The sequence below is a fragment of the Scylla paramamosain genome, chromosome 30 (genome assembly GCF_035594125.1).
Source record: "Scylla paramamosain isolate STU-SP2022 chromosome 30, ASM3559412v1, whole genome shotgun sequence".
In the NCBI taxonomy this organism is placed as follows: domain Eukaryota; kingdom Metazoa; phylum Arthropoda; class Malacostraca; order Decapoda; family Portunidae; genus Scylla; species Scylla paramamosain.
Genome location: NC_087180.1, coordinates 17129115 through 17146614, shown reverse-complemented (window position 1 = coordinate 17146614; position 17500 = coordinate 17129115). Strand labels below are relative to the sequence as shown.

Below are 17500 nucleotides of genomic sequence, written 5' to 3'. Positions count from 1 at the left end.
TGGGGAGGTGTAAGGCTAGGCTGAGGGTGAGTGAGGGAGAGTGGAAGGCAGGTGTGAAAGCAGATTTGAGCGGGTCAGGTGGTGAGTGCCGCGTGCTGGATAGGATAAATGGGAAAGTGGCGGCGGCAGCTGCGCGAATAAAACGAGGCGGCAGGTGTGGGGTCGCCGAGGCAGGTGTGGGCAGTTCCCCGGTGGCCCGGCACCGCGGCGCCATTGTGCCAAGGACTAATGCTTAGGCAGTGTTGTGTGGGGGCACGGGGGGGTGGGGGAAGAGGACCCTTGCCTCGGGCATAATGGGCGCTCAGCGAGGGGAGGTGCGGGCGTGCAGATGTCGGCCAGCTGTGTCGCCCGCACGCGCCCTCCCCTGCCCAGCCCTGCCCAGCCCTGCCCGCCGTCCTGCCGCGCCCGCCTGCCTCCAGACGGCAGACGCCAAGCGGGAAGCCCCACATCCGCGAGGAGCTCACTTCTTGCTGAGTAGAATTTGGCTTTGCCACAGAATGCACAGACAAAACTCAATGAGCTTGGCGTGCAGTGTTCACTGTATCGGTGTTACGTGGCGGCGGTGCTGGTGGTGGGGGTGGTGGTGGCAGTAGTGGTGGTGGTGGGCGGCCACCTGGTAGCGGCGGGCTGGTCGGTGGCTCACCTGACGCGTGCCGCCACATGCCGGCCACCTGCCTCCCCGCGCTCTCCTATTGGCTGCTTCAACCCTCTCCTGCGTCGCTCATTGGGTGAGCGGGAGCGCTGGTCCCCCCGCTCCTCGCGGGTTGGCTGAGGCGGCGCGTGGCAGGTTGTTTACCGCGCCAGGATTGGCTCAGGACACGCGTGGAGGGTGCACCTGCCGGCGCCGGGGTATATAAGCTGCTGGACGCTGAGGGAAATCACAACAGCTTCAGCCTGTAGTCGCGGTGGAGACTCGCGCCGGGCGTCCCGTCGCCGCCCTCGCACACCGCACCACGCCTCCGCCACTCTCTCGGTAAGTTGCTTTACGTCTTTTGTGTTCTGCTGCCCAGTGATCCAGTGAAATTTAGTGCAACAAACTCCAGGGGGCGCCCATGTGATGTCCTGACGACGTCCTTTGTCTTACAGACCTCCCGTCCTGGAGGAAGAGACCCCCTCCCCCCCACACCCTAGTCAGCTGACGTCACCGAACGGCAGCCTCTCAGCCCTGACTCACTGCCGGGCTCCAGCTAGTCATCCACCATCTAGTCCACCAAGGCCCCCCACCCACCTCCCGGGCAGAGCCTCCTGACGCCGCCCGCAGCCCTCGGATGCAGCTTACAACCTGAGTCTTCTAGTCTCCTTCATCACGGGTCGAGGCTCCAGCGTGCGCGGGTCGGCGGGGCTGCATCTCGGGGAGGGAGTGAGTATGCTGTCACCGCCGCCGCCTGACAGCCCCGCCCAGAGCCCCCCGCGACCTGGACCCGCTCGACCTTGTGCCACTTGGTACTCCACCACCCAGCCCTCCGCCCCTCCTCAGGCCTGCCCTGTGGCACACTGGAGAAGTGGAGGGCACCTCGCATCTAGTCGCCGCCTGTCAAGAGTCTGTAGGATAAGGAAGAAGACCCCTGAGTCACCGCTGAGCAAGAGTTGCTGAGTCAGCCCAGTCCTCGGCCTCAGAGGGTCGCCACTCTAGTCACCGCCTACCGTTAGAGGACGAGTCTCCCACGAGCCGCCCACACCAGCTGAAGTCACTGCTGCTTCCCTCCGCCCTCATTAATGCTTCTTTCAGTGTCAGTATTATCCCGCGGTTAGTATTTGGTTCCCAATGTCATCAGTATTACCCTGGTCAGTAATGTCACATTGTACCAAGCCCCCTCAGTATTAATCGCACCAGCAGTTCAGTATTACTTTAGTTATTAAGTTCCTGCAGTATTATGCATATACCTTGCAGCTTTCCTCGATCTCCTTCAAAACACTCAGCCAAAGATTTAGAATAAGGGATCCTTTAGGATAACGCTTAGAAACGCCAAAGAATCCACCAAATACCGAGGGTTCCCTTTGGACCTTCTCCTTTAGTCTCTCTCTCACCAAAGACTTAGCACTAAGTTTGAGTAGTCTTTACCGCTGCACAGTATTATAGTGACCTTCCAGCGTGTCCTGGCTGCTGAGGTCGTTGCTGCTCTACAAGACCCCTTTTTCAAGTTCTCTACAAAGCTAAATTTACCTGCACTGCACCAAACTAATGCAACATCTCTAAATTTTGTAGCTTCCTTTCGAAAACCTCACGTAGTTGCCAGTCTTGTCAGTAGTTGTTTTGCCACCCCAGCTTCATTTTGGTCCTCCTGGTTTCCCTCACGGGCTTTTGTTTTCCTAGCACCAAAGGCACAGGGAAAGGCAACTTCCCTCCCGTCAAGGGTCTTACAGCACCATACCAAAGGTTCTCTTAGCTTGGGTTCACCAAGACTCCCCCTTGATTTGCATCTCAGTCTTTTATACAACCAATGATAGACTTTAGGTGTCTTAGTTTTAGTTCATTTATTTAATGTTCATTTTGTAAGCTACTTTACCTGTCAACACACCAAAGATCTCATTAGGTTAATTCTCTTATCAACAAAAACTAAAAAAAAAAAGTGAGCTACAGCTACTAACCAAAAATGTATTACTACTAGTCAGGTATTTTGTTCTAGTTATTTGTTCACGTTCTAGTCGACAACCCCAAAGATCTCAGTGAGCCGAGTGTGGTAGTCAGCACTTGGCACCAACTACCTTGTAAGAACATCTGTACCTGTGCGTGTGAATGTAAGAGTGAGAGTGTGAATGTTGGCTTACTGATCTCTGTACTGCTGAGTTGAGGGCGCCGCGTGCTGCTGTGCTGCGGCGAGAAACTGAGGCTCTCCTGCACACAGCCAGCGCTTCGCCCCTCCCTTAGCACTCACCTGCCCCTCTAGTCACCACTGATCTCCTCGTACCTTACCTTACATCAGTATTACGTCTATGTAACGATCTAGTCATATATAAGTATTTTTCTACAAACCAAAGAGACTTATAGTTAATGTATGTATATTTATGTATAATAAATATCTAAAAACACCAATCACAAGCTATCAGTCGCCAGTTAGGATAAGGTGTGTCGAGAGGCGAGTATTTCCATCAGTTATATTACATGCAACGAATATCTTACCTCCTGAAAGGGTGGAAGGAGGAAACTCGCGTCCCTCACATATGCACAAGCCTCCTCAAGCCTCCCATGATGGCAAGAACGGGAAAAACTCCATCATAAACCACCGGAAGACACGCAGCCGGCAAGTCCACGGTGCACAAGGCGGTGAATCCTTCGTGCAGTGGAGGGAGAGTCGCCCGTACGGAGGGAGTAAGGGGAGCCCGGCGGATGTGCGGGGGGGAGCGGGCAAGAGGCGGGGGAGGGGAAGGGACCTTTTGAGTTTTCATGAATGGACAAAACTGGTCTGGAAATTTGAGAGGGTTGTTCATCTTTCAGCTTTCTTTAAATGTTTTGAGACGCCGGTAGGAAGAAAGTGTTTTTTGGTGTGTGTGAGAGAGAGAGAGAGAGAAAGGAAGTGGTAGTGAGGGAGCAGATACAGTCTTATTTTGCATTCCTTTTTTCCTTCTCTCTTTTTTTCCCCTCACTTTTTATCTCCCCTTTCACCAGTAACACGATGGTGGCTCACTTTTCCCCCTGAGTTCAAATCACTTCATAGTATGATATTACTGACCATAACAGACAGACAGGAGGAAAACCAAACATATTTCACCCAAGAACTAAACATTTCTGCTCATACTGCTCTCTAACCTCATCTTTCTGTACTAAAACTTATACTTAACCTTTCCCAAAACATTCATTTACTCTTTTCTAATTGTCTTACCCACAACCCCATTATCCCAAACCCCTTTCCTCTAATTAATCCGTACTGTAGTAATCCCGTATCTGGTTGTATTTAATCCCCCATGTCCACAGCCAAGAGCCAGGACCTTAATTAGTCAAATGAGGAACACCTTTAAGCTCGCCAGGTGGGGTCGAATCACCAGCCACTCGAGAAACTAATCTTTGTGTTCTTAATCATATCTGCGTCTTCCTCCATTACATTTAATAAGCTCTGGTGGGAGACATTGAGGCTTTTAAGGGTGTTTTCATGATTATTCTTAGGATTTAACGGAGAATCTACGCTGGCACAATGAAAACACACCAACGAGAATCCGAGTAATGACGAAATGCTTCTCCATCTTACCTTCATAACATTTAACGAGCTCTAGTGGGATTATTTGCACAAGAAAACACACGAGAACTGAAGTAATGATTCTTAAACATGACTACATCTTATACCCATTACCTAACAGCGTCTAGCAGAAGTCATTAGGGTTTTCAAGTGTGTTTTCATGATTCTACTAGGAGTTTAACAATTAATCAGCACTGCCACGAGGAAAACACCAAATGAGAACCTGAATAATGATCTGTAGCCTTTGAGAAACAGTCCTTATGAGAGACGAAAGTGCTTTAAGAATCTGGGATAAATAGTGGTAGTGAAGGTCTCGTTGGTATTCTCCTAGGATCTTATAATCTCTCTCATTCAATAGGTCAGTGATCATGGGTCATCCTGTGGCCTATTGGAAGGTCACGTACAGGTGAAGAGAAAGAGAGGGGGGGAAGGTCACCTGTTTCTGATAATTTGATGCGTTTTTGTTTTATTTCATTAGATTTTTATGTTTTGAAGTCGAGATGGAAGCACTGATTAACTTCTTTGTACATTGATTTATTTCGAAATGGTCTTATAGCATTTACATATTTTTTACCTGTCCTTCGTTATCTAGAACCTCTCCCCTCTCTCCCTCCCCCCTCTCCCTCATCTTCATCCCAGCCCCTCCTCCTCTCTTCTTACACATCGCCAATATTCACTTTCCTCTCACTTTATCAACCTCTCCCTCTCTACTTCTTATTCTCATCATCCTCATCCTTCTGAGGGCTGCATCCACTCTCCCTCATCCCTTATCCTCTCACACAGCCCCAATACTCCTCTTTCCTCTCACTCTATCAGCCTCCCCCTCTCTCTAGCTCTTGTTCTCCTCGTCCTCATTCCTTTTAATAGCTGCATCCACTCTTACCCTTCTCCCTGCTGCTCTCTCTGCTCAGCGCCCCAGCAGGGAGGACAAATTGGTGAGCAGCGTGTGACAGGAGAGGGAGAGGGAGGCAGTACAGGTGGAGAGACAAAGAGGAGAAAAGACCAAATCAGACCACTGTTGTCCTTGTCCAGTTTAGGAATCCTGAAAACACTTCAATGCGTCCGAATTGTGTCCCAGAAGTTCCTCCCCCATTCCTCACCTGCCTTCATTTCCTCGTTTTCATAAGGGAGGCTTACTTAAAGACGTGATTTGATGCCTCTTTTGGATTTGTCAGGCGGGAACGCAGGAATCTGACGACTAACTGAAGAAACTCGTAAAATTTAACTCGTTTCTCGTACCTAACGCAAACGAACACGCCCAGCAACATACCAGTAAACCGAGGGACAGCGACAAGTGGGAGGGAGGGAGAGCGAAAAAGAGAAGGGGAGAGGAGACAGGAGAATAAGGCAGCCTCTCTCGCTCAAGCAAACAATACCGTGCGATTTGAACCCCCAATGACCTGCTTGAATGTGGTGCTAAATACACGCTGCTCCACTGACAATCGTGAGGCGGCGGGAGGCGGGAGGAGCATAAAGGGTGACTCCTCTCTGCGGTCCTTTGTTTCAATCACTCGAGGCGGCCCCGGTGTGTTAAAGGCCCCGCGTGGAGGGAAGACACCAAAGGAAGACTGGAGTGAGTGGTATAGCCATGGATTCGTTGGTATTTTTAACATGGTTGTCGTAAGTAGAATGTTTTGTTTTGCTGAGAGAAGACCGGCTGGGAATTTCGTTAAAGAATGTAAAAGTTCACCTGTTTTTCGTTGCCTTTAAGAAGCTTTTGAATTTTCCGAACTAAGTATTGGGCGTGAATATTGTTAAAACTAATGTAAATACTTTAAATTCACTTGTATTTCGGTCAGGTTAGGTTAGGTAAGGCTAGGTTAAGTTAGGTTAGGTTTCCCTTGTTATTTCTAAACACATTTCTGAGGAAGATAGGCAGACAGGAGATAAGGAAACAAACAGGAAAGCAACACAGAATGCAAGCAGGCAGGCAGGAAGACAGGCAGGTTAATAAACAGGGAAGGAGGAAAGATAAGCAGGCAGGCAGGCAGGCAGGTGTGAAAGTAGACAATCACCTGAAATCATTAAGCGAATCAACATAACACCTTTTTCCTTCCATCCTCACCTGTCTTGTAGCAATGCCTGATAGGAAAAAAAAAAGGGATACCCTCTTCCCTTTCATCAGCCTCATCTTAATGGGAGAACAGACAGTGATGAAGGTGCGAAGGGAAAGCAATTGATAAAAAAGAAAGTGAGAATAGGTTCCATGCATCATATTTTTTATTTCTTTTCTTTATTTATTTTTTTTTAGAATTGAAAGGGAAGGTGTGTTAATTGCTCTTTGTTTCACGCCACTGGTAAGGCTTAGTGTGGTGCTGGTGGTGCTAGTAGTAATAGTAGCAGTAGTAGTAGTAGTCATGTTCGTGTTCTTGGAATATTTCATCATTACTTTTAGGACTCTCTCTCTCTCTCTCTCTCTCTCTCTCTCTCTCTCTCTCTCTCTCTCTCTCTCTCTCTCTCTCTCTCTCTCTCTCTCTCTCTCTCTCTCTCTCTCTCTCGCTCTCGCTCTCGCATCGTTGTTCAAGAGTGAGAGACGAGAAACGAGACGAGCCGAGGGTGCAGGAGGGAGTGAGGAAGAGCAGGATAAAGGCCAGCCAGTCCCCCAGCATTCCTTCTCCTCAGCTCCCCTCAACGCCACCTCGGGCTGCCCATTCACACCACCAAGTAAAAACTGGGTCCCCGCAGTGATGTTCTCAGACCCACCCTACCTGATGCCCCTCTTAGCTGACCGACTGGCTGGCTGGCTGCTGAGACCCGGATAAACTGGTTGCCCGGTTGACTGGGTGGCTGATTCAGTTCGGCTCGGTTACAAGAATGTTAAGATTATGTCCCCCTTATCCCTCTCCTGGCCTTCTTCCTCCTTGGTTTGCTTTTCTGCTTTAGTTTTCATGTGGCAAATGCAAAGTTTTGGTGTTTTTTTTTTTTAGTTTGTTTGGGTTTACGGTTGTTTGGTTGTGTTGTGTTTGTGTTTTTTTTTTTTGGGAGGCGGTTTGAGTTTTGTTATTTGATTTCTCGCTTGTTTTGTTCGGTTTGTTTTGCTTTGTTTTGTTTGTTGTTGGTGGTTGTAGTGTTGGTGCTGTTAATTTTTGTCGTTATTTAGCAAATGTTTTCTGGGGAAGTTTATTTGCACTTTCTATCACTACTACTACTACTACTACTACTACTACTACTACTACTACTACTACTACTACTACTACTACTACTACTAACACCACCACCACCACCACTGTGTACATACTGAGTCCATTAACCAAACACACACAAAAAAGCAAATATTCACGTTCTTCCTCCCGTGAATGCTTGCGTCACATACTCAGGCAGGAAATAAATGAATGTCGGCTTGCAAGGGAGGGAGAGAGGGAGAGAGGGAGAGGGAGAGAAAGGTGTAAAGAGAAGGGGTGAAGTCGCGATAATAAAGAGGAGGGATAGTTAGAAGAGAACAGGTATAGTGAATGATGAATAAGGTGAAGAGAAGAGGACAGATAAACTTAGTCTAGGAATGTACCGTATGTATGAGTGAATGATGCATAAGATGACGTGTACCGTGAGATGCTGTGGTGATTTATACATCCGCGGTGAATGTGGGACAATTTCTTGGGTGCCTGGACGGGGCGAGTGCTTCAAAGGGCGCCTCTGTCCTCGCGTCCTGCCTCTTCATTCTCTCTACGGCAGCGTGGTTTCCGTGACCTTTCAACAGTTACGTAGGATGTCTCATGTGACTGCAGTTTCCCTCCCTTTCAGTCCTCCCATTCCTCCAGTCCTTCCTCCAATCCAGCCACCTTGTTTCCTCTCCCTGCCTCACTGTATTGCTCCCTCCTTTCCTCCTTTCCTTGCATCATCTCTCCTTGCTTCTCGATTCCTTGTTTGCGCGGCTCCTTCCTCACCACCTTTGCTTTCCTCCTCTCTCACCGTCTTCTTTCTCCGCCCGTGTTTGCTTTTTTTTCTTTCTCACTCCCTTTCAGCGCCTTTATTCCTCCGTCTCTCCGCGTCCCCGCCGGCCGGTCCGCGCCCCCCGCCACCCTGATGCTGCGCTGCTCTGCTGGACACGGCGGTGAATTAGTAATGCAGAAACTGGGCGGGAGAACGGAAGGGAGATATGCAGAAAGCTCGCCTCCATTGTGCTATTTCTACTTGCTTTATTAATTTTCAGCGGACTGTAGGAACGAAAAGGAGGAGCCGCTGCAGATTTTTCCGCTTGGGATGTCAACTTTTTTCTCTGCTCTAAGATTTCTTTTATATCCTTGTAGGCGAAGACGAGGATGTGACATTTGAGATGCAAAGGCCCGCTGAGGATGGCTGTACGTCTTCAGGTGGTAGAAACTGATTCACGAATACGTATTTCTCTATTAAATCTTTGAGCTTTGGGGAGGGCGAGGAGCATGACGGATGCGTCTGGGAGTCTGTCTGGTAGCGGAGAGGAGCAGCGCCCTGCTGACCCCCGGCAGGCAGGGGAAGCAGAGAGAGGCGACAGATGCGAGGCAGCGGTAACACTTGTAACAGCTGGACACTGACCCGTCCCTTCCTCCCTCCTCCCAGGCTTCCTCCGCCGCCCCACTTCAGGTCTGTCGGTGCAGCATTCTCGTGCATGCTAATGTTGTCCCTCCTCTGGGCTGGCGAGCGGCTGGGTACGGCAGGAATGACTGGACCGGAATCGCCCCTTAGGACAGCGGCTCTGAACTAGATAGAAAAGGAGAATCACTGTTAAATACGATATAGAGTCTAGATACTGCCCCTTAGTGGTCTTACGTGAGTAGGATGACCAAGGCTGCAGTTAGGGCTTGTAAGATCAAATGCCTTTCGAAACTCTAAAGGTTGATGAATGAAGGGATGCAGTGCTATTTAGGGTGAATGACTGGGCCTGCGAGGGTGACGGGGTGAGGTGCGAGGTCCTTCTGGCGGTGGGTACGGCAGGAGATCCATCAAGACGTGACGGGGGAGGCGGTTGCGTTACGTACCCTGTGAGGACATCAATCTGGCGGCGCAGGAAGGGAAGGAGTCCGTTAGTATTTTGTGAGCACACATTTCATGACTCCGACGTGCCAAGCCTAAAAAGGCTCATTCATCGCGCGCCCAGGTGACTTTCGCTTTCTTGTTGCCCAGCGAGTCTCCGTTTCTGGCCCTGAGGTGGACCTGTGCCAAGTGGGACGAGCCCCTTCCTCCTCCTCCTCCGCCGCCGCCTCCTGCTCAACCTGTTCACGTAATATAACGGAAACTTAAACTGCTCTTGGTCTTGCTGACAGTCGCATTATTCAAGATTATAAAAAAATATGAGACACGTCCGATCATTAACAGTTAAAAGCTTGGAAGCCGTAAAGTGTTACCAGTTTGTCTCATGATTAAAGCGACTCCGTAAAGTGACACCATAAAGAGAGGAAGAGAGCACAATTAGCCGCCCGCGTCACTCACTGCCGATCATCCCACGTGTTCTTTCTGAGTTGAACAAGATCAACTGACGCTCAGTGTGCAGGGCTGCCAGAGGAGAATCCCAGCATCAGTCCATGGGCGGCGTGAAGGTGACCGCGGTGCCCGGGGATGCTGTGGTCATGTGTCCATCGCCTCCACTCTTCCAGGCAACACATGGCGCGTGAAAAAAAATAGCCCTGCCTTCTGCCACTCCTGTCCAAGCTTCTCGCCAGTGTCGTGTCGTGTCACCCTCCGAGGCCCGGCACCTTTGCCCATAACTGTGCCCCGCCGTGTGTGTGTCCCGCGCCCGCCCACCCCTGACCCCCTGACCCCCTGACCGTAATAGCACCGCCGAGATGAAGCCGGGAAGCAGGCGGGCAGAGATTTGAGTGACAATGGGCCGGTGGTGCCCCGGGGCAACCCGGTTCTCGCTGCCCAGGAGCTGCCCGCCCCGCCCTGCCCCGCCTCGGGCACGCCGCGTTCAGACACGTGCCACAGCCTCTGGCTTGGTCTTCCTGCTCGTGTTTGTATTATTCCATATTGTATATTTAAAGCAACTCGGCAATCTGTTGATATTTACACTCTTATTTCACTACTGACACGCCACGGTGGAGGCAGAGCGTGGGTGGCGCGGGATGCGAGTGTATGCGCGGCGCGAGTCTCGGCAAGGCGCAGGCCGGCGCGTTGGTCATTATGCTTCATCACTGTCTCAACAGATGGCAGCCCGCTCATCATCTGCGACTCGCCCGTGTCCGATTACTCTCTCCGCGCAGGACACGAGGTGCGGCGCAGCGCGGCGCGTAATGAGGAATGGTAAATCAAGTCAAGAGAAGCATGAAAGCGCGATTCACTTCCTGCCTCATCAAGCGTCTGGGCGAGTGTTTGCTCCTCGACCCTGGCGGGACTATAGGCGAGCGTCGCGCAACCAAACCCGTCCCATGAAACCGAACCTGCTGTCACCCGCGCGCGTCGCCACAAAGAGACCGTTACAGGTGCTAATTAAGGAGAGTAATTAAGTCGTCCAGTAGCTATTAAAGCGGGAATTGGAGAGAGCAAGGGATGAAATAAGACAGGTCCTCGCGGCGGGGGTTCCCAGGAGGCCGAACGGAAAGGTAAAATAGACCTAAGGTGGCGAGGCTGAGAGGACGACCTTGGACCCAGGTAACTCTTCCTACTCCAGCAGGTTAATTAAGAGGGAGGATGTGAACCCTAAGGATGAGCAGACGGCAAAGAGAGGAGGAGGAGGAGAGTGAAAGTGACGGATAATTGCTTCTTTCAGGCGTGTACGGGAAACAAAAGCACTTCATTGTTGTGGCGCTGGTCTGCCTCTCCTCCCTGCGTGTCCTGCTCAAGATCTGGGTCAGGACACCTCGAGATATTGTTTTTCCCGAAGGCCGCAGGAAGGACGATCTCTGTAGTGTTTTTGTCTCCTCTAATAACGAGGGAAACCGAGGCGCCTGCGAGGATAATACTGAGCTGATGAAGGCTTTTTGTGCAGGTAAATAGGGAAATTGTAGGTTTTCTGGGTCATCCAGGTCTAACTTTCACTTTAGGATGCTAAAACTCGCCTGGAGAATTGCGTTTGTTGTTGAAACTGGTCGTAATCTATAGTAATGACGTGTTTTACAGATTGCGCGTAGTGATGTTGTAGAAAATTGAAAATAAAGTTAGTGAGGAGTGGGAGATAAGTGTTGGAAGGAAGAGAAGAACAGGAGGGAGGAGAAGGAAGAGTAAGCTGAGAACACTTAACATTGGGTGTTGTGTTCAGGCAGTGAATTTACAAACACCAAAATTGAATTTACATCTCCATCATCTTTCTTTCCTTGTCCTCAGTTTCTTCGTCACCTCTCGTGTTTCCCTCATTCAGACTCCCCTTGCGGTAGTACATGTTATAGCTATGATTGTACGAGTGACACCTTCATGGACTATGGTTGTGATAAGTTATAAGCATCGTTGTTGAAATGTGGGCCACGATAAGGTGGTGTAGATATTGTTTTGGTGTTGTGAGGGGTGATGAAATGCAATGAGGATGAATAATCTGAGGTGTCGTAGTGTTATGGCTAAATGTACAGTGTTGTGGGAGTATTTGTAGTGTTGTAGAAGTGTATATCGTGTTACAATCGTGTACTTGATGCTGTGGGCGCGTGTATGCGATTTAATGGCCGTGTAGGTGCAGTGTTGTGTGTGAGTACGTAACAATGTGCTTGCGGATGTGATGTTAGATACGTGATACTAAGACACGTGATAATTCTAGCGGTATATGTTACATCTTACGCACTTATATTGTACTGGAGTGTGCCATGGGGTGCCAAATGGTGCCAAACGCTGCACCTCCCTTTGTTCGATTTGTTAAGGCGTGTCTGCTGCAGAGGACACAAGGCAGCGTGGCGTCTGCTCCTTTGTTTACAAGACATGGGCGTTCAGAGGCTGTGTTTATCCTAACAATATACATCTCCCCTCCCTCGCCTGGCCCTCCCGCCCCTCCTCCTGCCTGACTCGAGTGCTTTAGTGTGTTGGTTAGTGTGTTAGTCCCTGCATGAGGTGGAGGAACGCGTTGTTGCCTCCACGAAGACAAACACTGGCTGGCCTCCACTTGAGAGAGAGAGAGAGAGAGAGAGAGAGAGAGAGAGAGAGAGAGAGAGAGAGAGAGAGAGAGAGAGAGAGAGAGAGAGAGAGAGAGAGAGAGAGACCTCCACAAATTAATATATTCCCCAGTACTTGATGAGCCAAACCACGCCACGGGAGGGGAGGATAATGGGACTGTTAGCATTGAGGGGGGTAGTGTTTGGGGAGGTACGTGGGGGAACAGATGTGGCCTGAGACACCTGTGGACGAAGGGGAGGAGGAGGCTAGACCTGTAGTACAGCCAAGCATCTGTTACCTGTCCGCGTCACCTGTGTATGTGTGTGTGTGTGTGTGGAGAGAGAGGGAGAGGGAGGGAAAGGGTGGTGTATGTGAGTATGTGCGTTTGTGTTGTGTATATTGTTTGTGTTGTACAAGTTATTACGTATTACTGAAGCTTGTGTGTTGTGTTGCGTGATTGGTTGAGATTTTAATGAAGTCTCACGCTTTCCATAAAACCTTCTGTCATTATCTTGAGAAATTTAACCACAAATCTTGGCTCATACGGTACTCTGTGATAATTCTAATGGAAAATATAAATGATAGCAAAGGTTAAGAAGAAAATATGTTTATGTAAGTGAAGAATAAAGTGAATTTTACATGTCAGTCTTTATATGAATGTCAGAAGGGAAAGACAAAAGAGAAATAGATAAAGTTCTAATACCAGTGAAATATTTGTAATCTTGTCATCTTATTTGTAGCAGGACTTGTTTGGAAAATCCTAGCGTTACTTTTGACCGTGACAGCCTCTCTCCCTCACTCTCCCTCGCTCTCCCTCCCTCTCACGCCCGTCTTTCAGCGTTATCAATTTGCGCCTCGTGTCATTGAGAACCTGCTTCTTATTGGTTACATGAAATATCGTGTGGGTTGTCTACTCTTCTTAAGGTCAAAAAGGGTCTAGATAAGTGCCGTCTTTTCACCCTTCCGGCCACTCGGTTTAAGGGCGAAAGTTTGCTGCTTCAGGAGGGAGGCTTTGGGTATTGTTAGCGGTGATATTTGACCTTCGACCTGACCGCTTCTTGACCCGAAGTTTAGGTTACGAGGGACAAGTTGGAGGGTGACAGATGACGAGGCGTAAATCTTTGGCAGTTTGGGCCCTCTCTCTCTCTCTCTCTCTCTCTCTCTCTCTCTCTCTCTCTCTCTCTCTCTCTCTCTCTCTCTCTCTCTCTCTCCACACACACATTCCGTAATATTTCCTCATCCTTCCTTCTCATATTCCATCTCTTCCTCCTCCTCTCCATTCCTGCATCCCTGTCACCCTCCAATCTTCCCTCCACTTACCGCCCACACGTGCCTGATTCAAGTACGTCAGGCACACGCTAGGGAGGGAGAGACAAGGAGGTGAAGAGAGGATAGTCGAGAGAGGAAGTGACAGCGGTAAGGAGAGGAATGGGAGTGAGTAAGCGTGTGGGAGGAAACGGGAATAAACATGGAGGGTTAAACGCTTGGAAAACACGAGGGACTGGGATTCTTAGTTTGATATCCGCTAGAATTAAGGTTGAGATTTGTAAAGACTCCTGTACGTGAGTTTTAATAGAAATAATAGGATGAATGACTCGGTTATGTTGATTATTAAGAAAGAGATCGTCCATACATTAAGTAACAGATTCTTAGGTTGATATGCGCTAGAATTAAAGTTGAGATTTGTAAAGACTCCTGTACTCAAGAGTTTTAATTGAGTTACATTGATCTGGGAGGAACGAATCGATATATTGGTGGTCATTGAGAGATCGTCTGCTAAGGTGCTTAATTGAGCTTAGATTTTGGCAGTGTAAGGAAGAGAAGAAGAAAACTTTCGAGTACTAATGAAGTTGTTTAAATTGACAGTATAGTTATTTTTTTTTTACACAAACGTGAAAAAAGTAACACATGAAAAAAACCATAGACTTGAATTATTATCTATAAAAAAGGCGACTGTTCAGTAAAACCTGGGATATTTGCGTAAAAAATTCTCTCTCTCTCTCTCTCTCTCTCTCTCTCTCTCTCTCTCTCTCTCTCTCTCTCTCTCTCTCTCTCTCTCTCTCTCTCAAGATTTTCATTGTTTTGCAGATTTCTTTCCCTTTTTTCCTTCTCTCTCTCTCTCTCTCTCTCTCTCTCTCTCTCTCTCTCTCTCTCTCTCTCTCTCTCTCTCTCTCTCTCTCTCTCTCTCTCTCTCTCTCTCTCTCTCTCTCTCTCTCTATCTCTGTCTGAATCGTTGTCTATAAGGAGACTAACACCATTGACACAGACGGAATCACAAGTGCTTTACAGATGTTGTTGACAGCGGGGCGACAGGTGGTATACACATGTCCGACAGCTGTACGCCTCAGCTGTTCGCCCTTGACGCCCTCGCAGCCTCCCCCGCTCCCCATCCACCCTTTGTCCTCCCCACCCCTCCTCCCGCCAGTCCTACATCCATCCCCTCCGCCCACTAGCCCATACCTCCTCTCCTTCCTGTCCTCATCCTCTACTGGGCTCTTCACTCTCTGTCCTCTTCCTCTTTCAATATTTCCTTTCGTTTGTTCATCTTCTTTCTTTTTTTTTTCCTATTTATTCCTATTTTTTTGTTTCCTATACAACAGTTTTTTTATTTGTATTCTGTTTCCTCCTTTTATATTTCCACTTTTTTTTCTATTTTCCTCCATCTCTTTCCTTTACGTAATTTTCCCCTTTCTTATTCTCCATTTAATATATATGTTTTCCGTATCTTAGTCTGTCATCCTTCTCTTCCTTCTATCTATCAATTTTTATTCCTTTGTCATCATCTCTTCCTTTTTATCCGTCTTTACCTTAACACATCTTACTTTACAAAATCCTTCCCTTCTCTTCCTTATGCCATATGTTTTATTTCTATCTTCCATCTCTCAAGTACATTATTCCTTTATCTTAATATTTTCCGTGCCTGTTTCCTTCATTGATATACGAGTATATATATTTTTTTCTCCCTCTATTTCTCTTTCCCTTCCTTTCTTCAAGTTCATCCAGCCTCCCACCTTCTCCCTCCCTCTCAATCGGTTACAGGTTTCAATCAGTCATCAATTTAAGTAGAGACGACGCAAGAGAAGCTGGAATGGATTTATGTTCAATTTCTATTCCCACAATCCATACTCAATCTGGCGTTACAGTTTCCACGTTTTCATTACTAGTGATTTCGTTCTCTTTGCGCTTTCTTATTACCAGGGTGACTATGAAAAATTTACGAGTAGCATGGCCCGGTCGGTTACTTTATGTTCCTTACGTGCGGTGTTACCAAGACGAGGCGAGGCGAGGGCTGGCGGCTGTAGTGTTACCAAGATGAAGCGTCTGGCTGGCGGAGAGTGAGAGGAGAGGAGGGGAGAGCGTCTGGTGCTTGCAGTGTTACCAAGTTGCGTCTGGTCGTACCCAAGATATAGAAAACGGGCCCCTGGGTGAAATGACGCGGTGAATTCCGTTGAACCAAGCCAGACTTCGAATTCTTCTAAATATACCTTACCTTTCTCGGCACCAAGAGGGATGTAGCACTGAAAAACTTAAACCAATACCTTTCATACACCCCGCAGCGTTGCCATAGTGACGTCCTCCCTCAGTAAACAAGAAGGGCATGTGGTTTTGACTCTCCTTGTTAGTGTTTACTGCTGCAGGGACGCTGACGGGGACCTGGCGTTGGGGGGAGGAGTCTGGTGGGGGGAGGTGTTGGGTATATGGAGGGTAATTTTTGTTATTCACGAGGTCGCCAGGTGGAGGGAGGGATCATGGGCAGCAGGGCAACGAACGAGGCAGGAAAAGGAAGGCCAGAAGGAAGGAGGGAAGGAAGAAGGGCACGATAGGATGGGAAGGGAGAAAGGAAAGAGCGAAGGAGTGCAAGGAGGAGGAGGAGGAGGAAGTGCCAAGAGGGAGGTTTCTTGCACGTGGTTAGATAGGAGTGAGATACCACAAGGGGAGGAGGAAGAAGAGGAGGGAGAGGAGAAGGAGGGGTGACGTCTGGATGGGGAGGATCGGCACGAGGCAGTGAGGGGAGGGGATCTGAGGCGAAGGGGGTGCCAGACAACAAGAGAAGGCACACGTCAAGAGCTGGAGGCTGGCACTGGAGGAGAGGGGGAGAGGGAGAGGGGAAAAAGACGAAGGGCGACGTTAAGTAGGTCGTGACACAGAGTTGAGAGAAAGCAGATGTAAAAGGGAGAGAGAAAAAAGAGAAAAAAAAATATTATATACTTAAACCATCACTACTACCATCACCACCACCATCACTACCTTTACCTTGTTAACATTAAGGTGTTTCTCATTAATCAGGTGTTGATTGGTAATGAGGACAAGTTTACCTGCTTTATTATGACATCAAGACATCCGTTCATGGTCTTCTCTTCTCTTCCTCTTCCTCCTTTTCCTTCTTGTTCTTCCTTCTTGTTGTTGTCCACTATTTCTTTCTTCCTTCATGTCTTCGTCCTTCTCTTCCTCTTTCCTTCTCATCCTCGTCCTTCTCGTTTTTCTCCTCCTCCTCCTCCTCCTCCTCCAGTCGCGACACCCCCTGCTTGCCTTCTTTCTTCGCCTCCTCCATCAGCGTCCTTCCCTCCCCTCCTTCCTACTTTGCTTCCAGACTCCTCTTTCCTTCCCTCCTTCCCTCCTTCCTTCCCTCCCTCTCCTCCTGCCTCCTTCTCCCTCCGCACCTCCTTTATTCATTATTCTTCTTTGTGTCATTGTCCCCTTTTCCTCCTCCTCGTCTTTTTAATTTTCTTTTTATTCTTCCTTTTTTATTGTTTTGCATTTTCTCTTCTTTATTCGATATTTCTTGATTTGAGTTTGTTTTGGGAATTAGATTAGTTTTTTTTTTTTTTGTATATGTAAAAATATTGTATCACTTTTATTCTTCCTCCTCCTCCTCCTCCTCCTCCTCCTCCTCCTCCTCCTCCTCCTCCTCCTTATCAATCATCCGGACGTCCTTCGCCTCTCCCATTATCTACAGGAGCTGGTGGTTGCGGGTTTCTGTGTGTCTGTCTGTCTGTCAGCAGGGTGGGTTGGCTGTGGTGATGGGCCTGGTGGTGGTGGTGGTGGTGGTGGTGGCGATGTTGGTGGTATATGATGTTACGCATGATGTAGGATAATTAATATGTTTTGCTGCTTCTTGATATGTAAAGAAAGCTGGTGAATGTAAACTCTGGTGGTCTTAATGGTGGAATGGCTCCTGTATGCGGTGGGTCCTAGTTAGAATAGTAAGCTTGTTCTTTTTATTTAATTTATTTACATGGAAGAAGGACGCTGGCTAAGAGTAATATAAAGAGTGTCAGCTCCTAAAATATTTAGTGTAGAGTTGAAGGCTAGACTAGGTTTAGTTAGGTTAGGTTAAGTTT

The 17500-nt window shown here is 48.4% G+C and overlaps 2 long non-coding RNA genes across 4 annotated transcripts in view; both read left to right on the top strand.

Moving 5' to 3' along the window:
- The window catches only part of LOC135116124 (uncharacterized), a 125421-nt gene that overhangs the window by 38454 nt on the left and 69467 nt on the right, over window positions 1-17500 (top strand). The gene's annotated exons all lie outside the window — the stretch shown is intronic.
- Window positions 852-3034, top strand: LOC135115944 (uncharacterized). Its single transcript, XR_010276115.1, has 2 exons — window positions 852-973; window positions 1087-3034. It is a non-coding gene; the product is annotated as an uncharacterized LOC135115944 (long non-coding RNA).